Genomic DNA, 12,728 nt, shown 5'->3' on the forward strand with positions numbered 1-12,728 from the left:
TCACGGCGCCTTCGCTCTACGGATTGGCGCGAGAGTCAAAAGGCATCGGCTGCCTCTGGCTAAGATGGCCGCCGTGGAGGCGTCGTTGTAGGGGAACTTCGCGCCGGGACGGCGACATCTAGACTGAGGCTAAGGTCCCAGCGTCCTTCCCGTCGTTTGTGTAAGCCCGAGGGCATGGGGCGGGGAGGGGGTACAGGCGCCGGTGCTCCGCGCAGCCCCGAGGAGGGGACCCTCCCGACCCGGTGCCTGCCTTCGCGCAGGCCCGGGAGGAGCCGCCCGAGTGCGGACGGCGGGAGCTCTCAGTTCCGACGGTTGGGGTGGGCTCCGGGGCACGCGACCGCGGCGGGAAGCGCACACCAGCTCGCTCCAGAACAAGTCTACAGGGCCAGACCTGCCCTCGGGGAATCTCCCAGGGGCCCGGCGGTCTTTCCCGCCCGTGGTTCAGAATCCGCGCTCAGGTTGGGCGGGGACCGCAGGCCCGTGCAACTGGGGCTTCGAGGTGCTGCGGCCGCTGCTCGAGGAGCGGGGGGATCTTCCTGCCCTGCGGCCGGGGTCGCGGAGGCGCAGGAAGACATTCACGCTTTTATTCGGTTATTATTGTGCGTCCACGGGAGAAAAGGACAGATTACGTCAGAGCAGGGTCTCATTTTCCAGGTCAGTTCAGTTGTGTCGCGCAGTCGTATCCAACTCTTTGCGACCCCGTGGACTGCAGCACGCCAGACATCCCTGTCCATCACCAACTCCCGGAGCTTGCTCAAACTCCTGTCCGTCGAGTCGGTGGTGCCATCCAACCATCTCATCCTCTGTCGTCCCCATTTTCCAGTTGCTGGAGAGTCAAGTTAAAAGATTTTAGAATCCTTCGGGAAGGAAATTAAGGGACAGCCCTTTATTCCATCCGATGAACTCCAGTGTCTTCCTGTTAAAAGTCAGGGTTAGATGGTTTCGTGTGATTGCGTGGAAATGCAGTGGGACTTGTTGCAGAAAGTAAGTGCAATTTGGTAAACAGATTAGACAAAGACGACTAATTGTGGAAATTTACCGTCAGTGAACTGAGCTAAATCTGCAAGTCCAAAGCTTTGGCCCTAATCTATTTAAAATGCAAATACAGTGTGTCTGCAATTACATACTTTTCAGGCACTTAATCCTCTGAACAACTTTACACACCAGCTTTACAGTGGGTGAGGGGTGCAGATTTTTAAAATTCTTTTCAAGGGTGCACAAGCATAAATTGGTGCCCTAAAGAGCTAGGGTGTTCCAGTCTAAAGAAGGTTCAGCTGCGCCTTCTCTGCGGGTCATAGGTTAATGGCCCCACACCCCCAGAAGTGGTCTTGCTCCGCTTTAATTCTGTCCAGATACTGGCTTCCTATTGAAACCCATACCGCAGGCAGGGTCATCTCTCTTGTCCTTGGCCCCCTCTTCACACCCATCAGTGACTCCCCCAGTTGCCTGTGCAGACTGAGCGCAGCTGAAATCCTCAGCACCCTGCACTTCCTCTGGGCTCTCAGAAGATGGGTCTGTGTGCAGCACTCCTAGGCGCCTAGGAGTGGGAACACCATCCGGACAAGCAGAGTGTCTTCCACCGCTTTGTGTTCCCCTGGTCCCTGAACAATCCCTTCGTTGCCTTCAGCACACCATTCTACGTCATTGATGCCTGATAGTGTCACAGTTCTCCACCAACATGTGACCCTCACAAGAGCTGAAACTTACTAGTGTGTGGCAGGGGTTCCGTAGATACTTGTTGAGAATGTGGAGGAACAGATGAGTGAGTGAGGGTGAAGACCTTCGCTAAAAGCTGTCTCAGCGGAAATGGACAAAGGACGGGAAGCAGCAGTCCGGGTGGAATGAGAGCGGAAGAAGTTGAGAATGGCGCTGAATCACAGATCAGCAGTCCCTTGTTAAAAAAAAATTTATTAGTTTCTGGCTTCTTGAGGGTTTTCCCTAGTTGAGGTGTGCAGGGTTTTCATTTCAGTGGCTTCTCTTGCAGAGTGTGGGCTCTGTAGTGCACAGGCTTAGTTGCCCTGAGACATGAGGGATCTTCCCAGATCAGGGATCAAATTGGCGTCCCCTGCATTGACAGGCAGATTCTTAGCCTCTGGACTACCAGGGAAGTTGAGCAGTTCTTTAAGGAGAGTTGTTAAGGTTTATTAGTTTTAAAGGAGCATGCAAGAATTATTTTAAAGTGAAATGTGTTTTGAGAATAAAATACACCTTGCCTCCTTTAATCAAATCCTGGACTATTCAACGACCAGGTGTCAGGCACATTTTACAGAACCACAGTGTTTTGGAGGGTGTTTCTGTCTTACTCTCAAACCATCAAAGCATGAAGTCAAACCCCTGAATGCTGGAGCCCTGCTTTCCAGGGAATTTGGTAAATCAAACCTGCTTCTTCAGAGTAAGGCATAAGCTGATTGGACATTGCTGCTCAGAATTGTTATCGGTTCTTGTTGTTGAGTTGCTAAATCATGTCCGACACTTACTGACCTCATGGACTGCAGCACACCAGGCTCCTCTGTTCTCCGCTATCTCCCAAAGTTTTCCTAAATTCCTGTCCTTTGAGTTGGTGATGCTGTCTAATCAGTAATGGCTAGATGTCCTTACCACTAGTGGGCAGTAAACTCCAAAAGGTCAAGTGCCATAGCTTTGACTTTACTCAGGGTCTTGTTCTCAGGTTCATCCTGAAACTGTTGAAAGGAGTAAGGAAGACTGTTTTTACTCTTTAGTTCCGCTGCATGTATCCAGATGAATTAGCTGAATGAAGACCCTGTGAAGCATGTGTCATGGGGTCTGAGATGGTCGCCCTCCCGCTCCCTGCTGGACTGTATTTCCCTTTCTGGATTATATGACTAAACCAGCAAGCACTGGTTATGTCATCAGTTGCTTTCGATGGGTAAAGTAATATTTTAGAGTAATATTTTTCTTGCGTTTTTAATTCCTGCAGAGGATGTAACATAAACTGTGTCCAGCATTGGTGCTACCTAAAACACATGGGGTGGGTTGAAGGCTGGGCTGGACAGTGGGGCACAGGCAGCAAGCTCGAGTGGCAGTTACCTACCCTGTCCAGTCAGTGGGCTGTTTGCAGACCATCTCTGCTGAAACTCTCCATTTCCTTCCCTCCTGCCTGGAGAGGGCTTTGATAATTACATTGGTATAGATACAGACACATGCACGTGTGTATATAAACACCTATAATATATATGTGCACAGCTATTGAAAATTTATCTGTATATGCTTTAAGGGGTTTCTTGTTTTTGTTTGGTTTTGGTTGGTTTGTTTTTGCATGAGCCCAGTTCTGATCAGATGTCTGATATGGGAGATAGAACACTGAATAAAGATGAGCCATTGTTTCAATTGATAACCATGTGTTCCTTTTTAAAAACACTTGCCAAATTTTGTTTTTTTTTTCTTTTTATGACTTTAAAATCCTCTTATGTTTACTCTTTTAAATGCTTTTACTTTCCATCGGAATGAGAGGAACTTTTGTATGCCGGACAGAATCCCAAGATTTTTCATTTTTATGTATAGTTGTAAAAGACAACATTCTTGGTTTCCTATATTGATTTGTTGAAATTTAAGAATAAAACCTTTTGGGTATCTTTTTGAAATTTCCTAATAGCTCGACTTGTGTTATTCTTGTTGAGATTTCCTTGAAATACACTTTTCTCACTTTCACCATTTAGTTTCTGTGATCCAGGCAAGCACAGGAAATTACATGTTTTTTTTTTCTCTCTCTTTTGGACAAATCCCAAAAGCCACTGTTAGATCTGACTTTCGTGAATCTTTCACTTTTCAAGTATTTTAATTTTGGAAAAAATAATCTCTTAAAATTTAGCCAGTACAGTTACTTAGGGCTTCCCTGATAACTCAATGGTAAAGAATCTACCTGCAGTGCAGAAGACCAGTTCAATCCCTGGGTCAGGAAAATCCCCTGGAGAAGGAAATGGCAACCAGGTCCAGTATTCTTGCCTGGAAAATCGCGTGGACAGAGGAGCCTGACGGTCTACAGTCTATGGAGTCGTGTCCGACGCGACTTAGAGACTAAACAACAACAGTTATTTGTCAATGCGTTCTTGTGTCTGAGGACTGGCGGCTGCGGCCCTGCTCTGGGACCTTCCTGTCTCAGTTGACCATCCCCTCCCACCCTGTGGAGGGAGGCTCCTGTTCCTGCTCACCAGCCACGTTCGGAATTCGGTTCAGATCTGTGGGCCTGTTTCGCCTTTCTCCTTTGTCACCTGCTCTTCTGGTGTGATGGACGAGCTTGTGAGGAAATGCTGGATCTAGGCACAGTGTGGTGGAGGCAGCACCCCACGTGCTGTGTCTGCTCTACTCTTAAACTGCTTTTCTGTCAAAACCGCTCTTCTGTGAAAGGAGTTGATTTTTTTGTCTTTTTTTATTTGGTGTGTTCTTTCAGAGACTCAAGATGAAACTAGCCAGCAAGGAAATACAGTTCTTATGCCTCATACTTATTAAAATATTTCAGTAGTCTCAGTATCAGGAGCCATCCTGAAAGGTAGGAGTAACCAGCGTTGTTCTGAAGTCTGCGCCCTGGAGCCCATGGCCCCTGGGGTTAGAGGGCACATGCGTTAGCTATTCAGAAACACCCAACGCTGACCAAGGCCAGGGAGGAGGAGCTAAGGGGACCATGACTTTGGCCCTTGGTTTCCTCTCTTCTCCCAGACATCTCCCCTCCAGCCCAGAACTGCATCTGAGTTTGGGTCCAGATTCACTGGGGACCTTGCCCCAGGGCCAGGCAGTGGGCCCCACCATTGACCCCAACTTCCTGACCCCTTCTTGGCCTGCCTGCAGGGTGGGTGCTAGCCTGTTCACCCTTGAATTCTGAACAAGAGTAACAATAAAGCAACTTGGCTGCTGCCTCATCTGGTTGTAAATTGTCCTTGGAGAGGGTCTTGACACATTCTACCTTGTCTCTCAGGGTTGCACTTGACCACGAGGAGAGAGGGGTGCTTTGCTCAGGACCCTGCTTTCCACTGGGCTTTAACTCAGGGGTGAGAGGAGGCCGAACACCAGGAAACGGTCTTCTAAAAAGGATTGCTGACTTTTCCAGTTGTGCTTTTCTGCCTTCATAAATTTTCTCAGAATTGTTCATGGGTGTTGGTGGCAGGACCTGGTGTCCACACATGATGAGGATGCATCAATCGTACTTTTCCCATACTTTTCCTCAAAGACTGAAACCCGTTGAGGCCTGGAAGGTTGCTTAGCTTCCTAACCTCTGAACCACTGTTGTTGTCAGTTTCCTGAACTTCAGGATTTTTATTTGTGTATTTGGGGTATTTGAGACAATTGGAGACTCCTTTTAAACCTATTTGTTCCTCAGGGTTTAGCTATTAAAGTAAGTTTGTTAGGAGAAGGTATTCCTTAGCTGAAAATGAAAGTGTTAGTTGCTCATTCGTGTGTTTGCAGCCCTGTGGACTGTAGCCTGCCAGGCTCCTCTGTCCATGGGATTCTCCAGATGAGAATGCTGAAGTAGGTTGCCATTCCCTTCACCAGGGGATCTTCCCGACCTAGGGATCAAACCCAGATCTGTATGTCAGGCAGATTCCTTACCATCTGAGTCACCAGGGAAGCCCCTTCTTAGCTAGTAGACTTCAACTAAAAGTACTGCAGTTCTAGAAATGCCTTTTTCACCAGGGAAGAGCAGCTCCTGTGAGGAGTGACAGCAGGTGAACTGAATTACCTGAAGAGGCTGTAGAAGGACAAGGGCCTGACTCCTCCCACAGGTGGCAGATGCCTCTGAACCCTGTAGCCCATGGTCACGGCCAGCTCCTGCTGGGAGATTAGAAAGGGAGGCCAGTTGCAGGGGTAGGTGGGGATGTGCAGTTTCCTTTCCTCTGCTGCCCAAGCGCCCACCTGAGCTGCCACCCCCAACCCAAGTACTGTAGTGGCACAGGTGGGGCTTCCTGTTGGGGTCTCCTTTCTGTCCTCTGAGCTTTCTGCCCAGAGCTTCCTCCTGTTCCATCGGTAGCCCGATCCTCGGTGTCATTCACAGGACCCAGTGCCCACCTGAAGCTGCACACAAGTTAAAAAGAGACACAGATGTAAAGAACAGACTTTTGGACTCTGGGAGAAGGCGAGGGTGGGATGATTTGAGAGAATAGCATTGAAACATGTATATTATCATATGTGAAATAGATCACCAGTCCAGATTCGATGCATGAGACAGGGTGCTCAGGGCTGGTGCACTGGGATGACCCTAAGGGATGGGATGGGGAGGGAGGTAGGAGGGGGTTCAGGGTGGGGAACGCATGTACATCCATGGCTGATTCATGTCAGTGTATGGCAAAAACCACTACAATATTGTAAAGTAATTAGCCTCCAATTAAAATAATTTAAAAAAAAAGTGAAAAGACAACACAGATTGGAAAAAAAAAAAATCCCACCTTGTAGAAAGACATTGCTGCTGGGTTTGCTTCTTGTAAAGATTTTCAGCCAAAGATGCTGGGTGGGGTTTCCCCATTCCAGCTCCCATTTAGGGAGCCTTTTGCAGGGAGCTTCCCCTGTACCCCAGCATGAGTCCCATTCAACAGACAGCTTGCCCAAGATCATACTGCTGGTTCAAGCCAGTTTCAACTCAATCTGTCATGTTTCTGAACTCACTACACTCGTCTGGGACAAACCTGAAGACGGTCAAGATGTTGGAGTGTGAAGTTAGTCTGTGCAAGATTCCATGGAAGTGGTCCTAATGGAATCACACCAACAGAAACAAGCTGTGTTGGAATTCTTTGAAGAAAAGGGGCATTCTCTGAGAGCCTGGCAGGCAGTGTGGTCTTTCCAGATGTTTATTTAGAAGCACACCTGCTCCCAGGCCCCTAGTACTCCCCTATGGAAGCACCTGGCAGGCCTCTGTAGGGTCTTGGGTACAGCTTTACTACACACAGGGCACTTTTTGCCAAGGGGTTCCTGCTTGTAAGGAATGTGGAAGCAGGGAGCTGTAGAGGCAGTGATAGAGACAAAAGGCCTTCAGCCAAGGAGTTACTGTCCTGAGGCCAGCGTTCCAAGGTAGCAGCTGTTTCCCCTCTGAGGTCTGTTTGTTGAGTATTTGGGGAGGGGCAGGTGCTGGGGGGCTTCCGTGGTGGCTCAGACGGTAAAGAATCTGCCCGCAATGCTGGAGTTCAGGGTTTGATCCCTGGGTTGGGAAGAGCCCCTGGAGGAGGAGCATGGCAACTGACTCCAGTATTCTTGACTAGAGAATCCCCATGAACAGAAGAGCCTAGTGGGCTGCAGTCCATGAGGTTGCAGAGTCCAACGCGAGTAAGCACGCACAGGTGCTGGGGTGTTAATTGATATTAGCACTGAGTGAAGAAAATCCAGGTGGAGGGTTATCATTTGTCAGATCCCTTTCCTTGCATCCCCCCTAGGCAGGTGTGCCCGGTTGTGTGCTCTGAGGCTGGAACTGCCCCGGCGCTGAGCTGTTTGGCCCGGTAGGGAGCGGGCTCGAGTTCCAGAGAATCTGGGAACGCAGTCCGGCGGGAAAGGAGCGCGGCGCCTTGCTCCTCCGTCCGGGTCCCTGCCTTTTCTGCCACAAGCTGGGCCCAGGGTGGCCGACGGGAGCCGCGCCGCCTAAGCTGCCAGCCTTGTGCCTTGGACTCGGCCACCGTGCGGCGCAGGGCAGGGGCGGGGCCTGGGCCGGGCTCCTCCTTCCGCCCGCCGCGCTGGGGCGCTGCTCGGGCAATGACTGGCCCCTCTACCCCCCGGCGTCTCGGTGGCCGGCGTCTTCCCTCCACTGGGAGCGCGGGCGGCCCCTCTACCTCACGCATCTCGGTGGCTGGCGCCAACCCCGCCCGCCCACTCTGCGGCGCTCTGAGGAAATGGCTGCGAAACCCTGGAGACTTGCGGCCCACGGTGAGTGGCGGCCGTGGCGCCGGGTGTAGGGGCTGCCGCCCGCGGGACCGCGTGGGACGGGCGGGGATGGCGGGCCCTGAGGGGCCAGCCAGCCTGGCCCCGGAGGGCCCGCGCCCGGCCGCGCTCTGCCAAGCGGAGAAGATGGCGGCGGCTGCGGGGAGGGGGAAGGGAGGGCCGCGCGGGCCGTGGGCTGGAGGGGGGCGGAGGGCGCCGGCCTGCTGGGCAGGGTCCACTCCAAGGGGCCGGGCTCGGTCCACTCGCTGCGGGCGTGTCCGAGGGGCCGGGTCGTGGTCGGAACGGATTGAAGTGCGCCAGCAGGACGCCGCCCGGTGACCCACAGCGGGGTGACCCTAGAGCGGGGCGATGCTTTTTCCTAGAAGTTCCTGGTCTAGCTGCTGGTCCGAGGAAATGATTCTGCCTAGGGTTGAATTTCCACCCCACCCCACCCTTTCTTTTTTTAAACCAGGGTAGTTTCTCTAGACATTTTAAGGGAGGTGAAGTTTCCCTGCCGGTCTTTTTTTTTTCCCCACCGTAACGTGTGGTTTTTGTCGCTTTTGTTTCGCTTGTTTCTAGTCGACTATCCTTGTAAAGGATAACATTAGGACAGTTGTGTGGTATTTGATGCTATGTGAAGCAAAGAACAACAAAAAAGATTCAGAAAATCGGGTTTCATTTTTTGAAAGAGTATGTGCCTAGCCGTAAAATGCAGATATGTAGCTTTTATTGCGCCACTTGTCGATTTGATATAAGATTCAAATTTATGTTGTATTTTATCCTTTGGTCGACCTCACAGTAGAAAGGGATAACTTTCATCTTCCTCGGGAGATGTGCCCCGCCATCCCGTTTCTGGCTCAGGCCTGTGGGTCCTGATCCCACACCCTCTTGCTTTCTCTCTGTTCTTTCTTGGGAGACCCTGGAGGTCAGGGCAGGTTTTCTGCTCTGAATCCAGCACCCCAATCAATGAGCTCAGAGATGAGACCTTACAACAACAGCATGTGAGTGAAATTTAAGATACTGTTTAATTTGTGTGTTGGTCTTAGGTAACATCCGTGTAATTTGTACGCTTGATGGAATGAGATTTGAGCCTCATGATCTTGGGCATTTTGCAGGAGGGAAAGGCAGATGTTAAGATCTTTTCAATGTGTTTATATGTTCACATACCTCATTGTATCTGTTGGTTGGTATGGGGGAGGTTGAGCCTCCATTTGGCAACAGTTCGCAGTGGGCAGTCCACCCAGGCTGACCCTGTTCTGAGCAGTTCATGTGTGCTCATTCGTTTCAGTGACTACGATGCTTCTGTACCTGTTCTGTGTTCTAACCTCCAAGAAGCTGGGCTTGCCCAAGATGGAATACCTGGGTTCTAACTGAGCCTTTGGGCCAACCCCAGACAAAGGTTCTTCGATTTTCTCAGAGCTATGTAGTTTGGTTTCAACGTGCTTCCAAGGAAGGTGCTTTAGCTGGAGACTTTAAAGAAATAAGATCTGTGACCTTTAGGAAGACTTCTCATTGTATTCAGCAAATATTTATTGCATCCTGTGTGCCAAGCACCCTGGCTGTAGCAGAGACCAGAAGGGTGGCCTTCACAGGCCTGGAGACTTGCAACAGGGAACTAGGACGGTTACCAGCCATGTAACCTGGAGCCTGGGGCCCTTTTTGGCACTTGGGGTTGGCGAATAGATATAACTGTCTGTATGACTGGCCCATTTTTTCCCAGCTTTTAACATGGCATAGATCTGTCAAGGGCTACCTGCGAAGACCCAGCCCCAACCCTGTTGTGAAACTCCTTGCCTAACGCACTTCCTAAGCATTCTGTTTCCTAGTTGGTTGTGTTCTTGCAGACTTATTTTAGTAATGAGTTTAGGAATAAGGTGTATCTTTAACTTAGTTCTGATTTCCCACCAAGAACTATCCTTTATTAGTATTTGATTATTCAGGTTGTTTCAAGTGAAGTGAATTATGCTCTGATAAGAAAGGGCACAAATTAAAAGTTGTGCAGTTGGCCGCTCTCCTTACTGTCTGCTAGTTCCCACAGTGACCTTTGCTTTCTGGCCAGCCATGCCCCTCACAGCACACATGCCTGTGTGAACCTCACAATGGCTTGGTGAGGAAGTGTGTCATGGTGCCCAGTACTTTGGGTGGGCCTTCGTGAGGTGGAATTTGTCTTCGTGTTGAGGAGGGGATGGATTGGAGTGGCAATTTGGGATCCCATCTTCTTTATTACTGTGGAGTTGTGGGACCTGCTGTTGACACTGTAAGCCTTTCTATGACCATAGAGGCCTCAGAGGTGCTGACCCCCTTCCCAGGCAGCCCACAGACTGGGTCTCTTTCGTATGTGTTTTGCAGATGTTCCAGGTTCTGGTGGTTTTATATTCCTGTTAACAGGACGTGTTTTTCCTTTTTTACACACTTGTCCCAAGATCCCTGGTGACTTCCTTCCACTTGGCTCCTGAGAACCAGGGTTGAGTTTTTCACAGGCCGACTCACTCATCCTTGGTCCCTGAAATGGCACTGTTTCCAATAGCAGACTGATTTCTCACATACTTGGTGGCCTTGGGAAACCTTTAAGAAAACTTTCCTTAAACAGTCCTTTGTGCACTTCTTACTTAGATGGGTGGCGTCTTTAACAATGGATACCTAACATGACCCTGTTTATGGCCTGCATCCACTAATGTGTGTTAATTCCATTGCAGAATCTCCACGATTAACAGTTAATGGGCACATACTAATTGGGAAGGGACGGGCCAAACAGTCCTCACTTGATGTGACGTGCTCACACCTCCTGGAGTCTCTTGCTCAGGCCTTTTTTTTCCCCTTAACTTCTAATTTATCCTCCTACCCAAGCATGCACTTCCATCTGGTAACCATAACTTTGTTTTCTATGTCTGAGTTTATTGCCGTTTTGTAAGTAGTTTTTCTGACTTAATAAGATAATCTCTGGGTCCATCCGTGTTGCTATAAATGGCATTATTCTTTTTTTATGGCTGAGTAATATTCTGTTGCATACAGACACCACATCTGCATTATCTATTCATCTGTTAGTGGATATTTAGGTTGTTTCTGTGTCTCAGCTATTGTAAATAGTGTTGCAGTGAATGTTGGGGTGCATGTATCTTTTTGAATTAGAGTTTTCTCCAGATATATGTCCAGGAGTGGATCACTGTTTTGTATGGCTACAGTCCATGGGGTCGTAAAGACTTGGACACGACTGAGCAACTAAGCACACAGCACAGTATGGCGACTGTCTTTTTAGTTTTTTTCCTCTTTTTGAGTCATATAATTGATCCTTGAACAACACAGGTTTGACCTATCCAGGTCCACTTGCACAGGGCCTGCTTTTAAGTAGTAAGTACTATATGGTACAGCACAGTCTGCATACACAGAGGCCAAACATAAGTTATATGTTGGTTATCAGCTGTGGGCAGATGGGGAGCCCAGTTTGTAAAGCAGCTGTTTCTCTCACACGGGTATCAGACTTGGGTGCTGATACTTCGGTGCTGTGGTTTTGTTTTTCATATGCTGATGCAGACGTGTAAGTGATAATTAATATACCTTTACAACAGGAAGGTAAATGGGGCCTCCCCCAGTATAAAGCCAGCTGTAATGTGTTTGGGTTGCAAAGATAAATTTATACATAGAAAACAAGACAATATACAAGAATATAAAGAAAGCAGAGACCCCAGAAAGTAGCAGCCTCTGGAAGCCCAGTTACGGCTGTGGACATGTTTGTGAGCTTGGTTTTGGGGGGTGGGGGGGGGGTAGGCAGTATGTCTGGGAACTGGATGTAACCTCCTGTTCCACTTACGGGCGTGGGGCTCTTTCCATGGCAGGGGCTCTGGGGTTCATCCTGTTCTCATTACAGTCTTAGTAGAGAACACCATCACGTGAATGTTTCCGGATTTCTTTCAAACAGGTCTCCTGGTGATGGTCATAGGTTTGTGTCCATGCTGGGAGCACCCTCATAAACACACACACCTGCTCTTGCCTAGTTCTCTCTGCCAGGTCGCAATGAAGCAGCCACCCCTGTGGGGAACAGAGATGCTGCCTGCTCTGTGCTGAGCACTGGGGGGCCCTTGATAAATAAATATTCACAGACTATTCACGAGGGCCTGTTTTCCCAACCACTGACAAGCAGACATTGTCATTTTCATAAACTTGCCATTTATCCTACACTGACTGGTACTTGATGCTGTGTCGTTTCAGGTATCCTGTTAGGAAACTGAGGTCATAGTTGTCTATATATGCCTGGGCAGAATGCCTAGCTGTTAGGTTTGCAGCTGGGATTGAAGTCTGGGACACCCTGGGACTTAGGCATTAACCTGGGAGGGTCATGCTGTAGTCACTGAGGGTGGACACTGCTGACTCCCTTGGTCAGAACCCGGGATGCTCAGCTGCACCAGGGGGAGTGGTCCCCCTGAGATGCCCCATCGAGACAGGTTAGTACTGCGCTACCCATTGACTCTTTAGGTTGTAATTTAAAAAGAGTTGGCCCTTTCACAAGGTGTTCTAGTAGTAAAGTGGTCTTCTCAGCACGTCCCCATCCGGGCAGCAGTGGCAGTGGCGGGGAGTTGCATCAAGTTAAGTTCTGTGTGGATCTGTAAAAATTAGTAGGACAGTCCTGTTGTTATAACTGTTTTGTTTAAGCTCGAACCTGCCCCACTGCCCACCACCTCCCCCTCCCCCACCCCAGACCTAGACATTGGCCTCTGCTAATCTCAGAGAAAGAGGACAATTCCAGCTGAAGCGTACAGTGTGGATCTGGACTTTGCGTGTCCGTGGTCTCCAAGCATCGTGCTTGCCCCATGGCTTGTGGCATGAGTTGCAGCTGCACTCGGGAAGCAGATGCTTGTGAGAGAGCATGCTTTGTTTCTCCC

General features: G+C 49.5%; 1 protein-coding gene across 4 annotated transcripts in view; it reads left to right on the plus strand.

Moving 5' to 3' along the window:
* Positions 1 to 17: 17 nt before the first annotated feature.
* Positions 18 to 12,728, plus strand: part of DIDO1 (death inducer-obliterator 1) — a 49,241-nt gene continuing 36,530 nt past the window's right edge. For 2 of the 4 annotated variants that reach the window (XM_043884622.1, XM_043884623.1), the window contains exon 1: positions 18 to 160. The gene's annotated coding sequence lies outside the window, so the exon portion shown is untranslated. Of the gene's footprint in view, positions 161 to 7,703; positions 7,858 to 12,728 lie in introns of those variants that run through there. The other 2 variants (XM_043884621.1, XM_043884624.1) reach the window with 1 other exon arrangement.

Source organism: Cervus elaphus, chromosome 23 (genome assembly GCF_910594005.1).
Source record: "Cervus elaphus chromosome 23, mCerEla1.1, whole genome shotgun sequence".
NCBI classification, from domain to species: domain Eukaryota; kingdom Metazoa; phylum Chordata; class Mammalia; order Artiodactyla; family Cervidae; genus Cervus; species Cervus elaphus.